Genomic DNA, 3,435 nt, shown 5'->3' with positions numbered 1-3,435 from the left:
CTCTATGATCCTCGTGAACCTCGTCCGACTGTCGAGGAGGCTCCCCTTCAAGGACGGGGGAAGGGACATGACCTGCGTCATCACGCATGACTGGTGGCATGTAATTAGGTGGTAATCCATAAGGGTAAGCCACCCGGTTGTATCCCAAATGGGGGTTGCTGGTGTGCCCCAGTGTGCTCCTTTCTCGTCCTACCGCGTTTGGGAGAGGATGGTGTGCGATAGCTGGGAGAGTTAGGTCTACTTTGGCAGCCGAACTAACAGCGGCAGCGGTGGCCACGTTATTCTCCATGAGTTGTCTCATTCCTAACATGGCCTCCATCATGGAAGCCATTTGCTCTTTCTAAGCCGACATGTCGGCTTTCATCTGTTCCTGTGTCTCCTCTTGGTCACCCATCGTCCTAGATTTGGGTCTGGTGCGATAGGGATGCCTTGGGGCGCGTTTAGTTATGGCGTTTTTCCTTAAAAACCAAATGTGAGGAGTAGGTAAAGAAAAATGAATGCATGCTAGAGATAAAATGCGGGAGTGATTTGATTCGTACTGATCTTGGGAGTAAAAACATGGGATAAACTCATTTTATTCAGAACGTTATAACTAGTCAAAATCTGAGTGACAATACAAACTTCCTAGCGGTTTCTAATTATATGGGCCATTAAGTCTATCATATGCTGACAATAGCTGAGAAGTCCGTGGATCTCCTCGGGGGCGGAGTAGGTGTCCGCCATCGTTTTGGCCTTGGCTAGCAATCGGGGAAGTTCTTGACTCCCGTTCAAGGTAAGAGCAAATCGGTCCATCTACATTGTTGCCTCTTGATGTAACGAGTCGATCACCCTTCCTCTAGCCTCCTTTTCCGCATACACTCGGGCATACTCGTCTGCCACTTTATGCTCGTGGGCCGTGGCTAGATTTAATTCTTCTTTGTACTTGCTGACGATGGCTAACATGTTGGTCTCTGTCTCGCATAAACGCTGAGACAAGCTTCTCTTGGACCTTGAGCAAGCAGCTAACTCCTCCTTTAAGACTATGCTATGTGCTTGTGATTGGTCTCTCTCTTCCCTTCGAAGCTTGAGCTCACTGTTGCTGCCCCACAAAGCTCCACGGAATTTGCTCGGCCATGTTCTTCCTTGCGAGCCCTCTTGGTTTCTTGTTCAAGGGCTCTTGCGGTAGCCGCATTTTCTTCTCATAACTCAGCACACTCTTTCCGGATGTCTGTAGCGACTAACTTGAATTTTTCTTTGGCAAGTCTTGCTTTTCCTAGTTCGGTTTTTAGAGCTCGGACTTCTTCATCCTCTTCCGGAGCTTCGAAGTTCTCTTCGTTGATAATTTTCAACTTGGAAAGCCAATCTAACCCTCGCGTACAAACTTTCAGCCATTCATGATAACCACCGGTGATGCCATTACGGATGCCCCTAAGTTCTTTATCTTTCCTCAACGGGCTTTCCCACGCCTTATGGACTCTTTGTATAACCTTGAAACTTTGCGCACCGAAATCTCTCACAAGGAAAGGAGAGAGGCTTTCTTTCGCCGGTGCTCCCCTCATAGGGTACCCTAACTGTCTTATAGCAAGTGCGGGATTGTAGTTAATGCAACCCCTTGTTCCTATCAACGGGATGTTTGGGTAGTCCCCACATGAGAAGTGAACTCCCTCCTTTCCTTCCTTCCATCGAGGAAACCAGCTAATTGTTCTACCTCCTATCCCAGCCAAGTGTTGGTCCCAATCTACTCTTCTCTTTTCGACACACGAGCGATGGCTTCGGAGCGGACATGGGTGTCTTATGTCTTGTTGGAATAGGTGCAAAACCAACCATACACAAAGAGAGGGTAAGCAGCAGATGATCCGTGCACTACTCTTCTCGCACCTTCGATCAAATGTATCAAATAAGTCCGCCAAGATAGCTACCACCGGGCTCTCTTTGCTATGGTGATATACAAGGAAAGCATCAATTGCGGCTAGGTCCACCAAACCGTCCATGTTTGGAAAGAGGACAACCCCAAAGATTAGCAATGCTAATACGTCCATAAACGGGACCCACTCCTCTTGATTCGCCATATCCCTTGCCTTGCCTTCTAAATACTTCCGTGGTAGGCCCACTACGCCGTTTTGAGTTTGCTTTACACGATCCAACTCTCTTGCTGAATCCCTGACCACAATTGCAATCTTGCTCAAGGAGGGAAGAAACCCGGAGAAAAGATATGGTTTTCTTCCCCCAAAAGGACATCCTAGAATCTCCTCAAATTCTTCAATAGTCGGTACTATTTGGAAGTCTCCAAACGTGAAGCATCTCAAAGGCTGGTCATAGTATTGGGTGAGTGATACAACGAATTCCGTGAATATCTCTGTTATGGTCAAATCTAAAATCTTTCCGTACGCCTTGCGGAAGGCTTGCATTTGGAGAGGTCCCATCAACCACCCCAACTCCTTAAGGCTGGTGACATCTAGGCCCTTAATCTTAACTTGATAGAACCTTTTTCCAGTTTGATTTGTTCCCATGTTTTACTAAAGTGAAACAAACCCAATGCGAATCAAAACTCCGACATCTATCATGGGTGGAATGGATGAATGCATGAAGAAATGCTCATGACACAGATGCAATTTATGAATACGGGAGCCCGGAAAATTGTCCCCTTCTTAGATACAACGTTTGGGGTGGCACAGCGCCCGATGTATGTATTTAAGAAGGTGACACGGACCCTCCGTTGGTTTGCCAAAGTGAGGGGATCAAGACAAAGACCTGCGCATGATGCATATGCGAAAGGCACAACACGTGGATGTACAAAGTATGGCAATATCCACAAACAAATATAAGCAAAGGGGTACATGACACTTAGGACTACATGCATGGTAGTGTAAAAAGTGGCATGCAACGTGTTTGCTCCGTGCCCCTATTTTAGGGACCTACATAGGAGGGAGCTAAAAGGGCTTTTAGTGATAATTCCCAAGGTGGTCATATCTCTCTTGATGGTCTCTAGAGGTATCATCCCCTTTGAAGAACATATTGCGGCAGTAGGGACCACTATCAACAATATGTTATCAAAGAGAAAAACTCTAGATGAGGGTTCACTGTAATCAAGCAAGTCGGAGACCTAGAATGACCACAGATTCACCTTCACTCCTTATGTTCCCATGGACCCGGGTATAGGGCCCCATTTCAACTCACCGTGTGTGCAAATAGTGTTGGTGTTTGTGTGCATCAAATGAATAAATATTTACCTCATGCATACATTTTAAAACACACTAAAAGCATCAAAAGAGTTTATATAGACAAGAAAATAAGAAAAAAGAAAAAAAAAAAGAAAAAGAAAAAGAACAAAAGGGAAGTCATAGCAAGGAAAGCACACTGATTGATTGGCCTAACTCTCTAACAATTATCCCCAGTGGAGTCACCAACCGTCGCAACCTACCCTTCGAAGGGAGGGTGACGCGAGACTCACGGGTG

Source organism: Glycine soja, chromosome 19, assembly GCF_004193775.1.
Source record: "Glycine soja cultivar W05 chromosome 19, ASM419377v2, whole genome shotgun sequence".
In the NCBI taxonomy this organism is placed as follows: domain Eukaryota; kingdom Viridiplantae; phylum Streptophyta; class Magnoliopsida; order Fabales; family Fabaceae; genus Glycine; species Glycine soja.
This window is presented reverse-complemented; position numbering follows the sequence as displayed.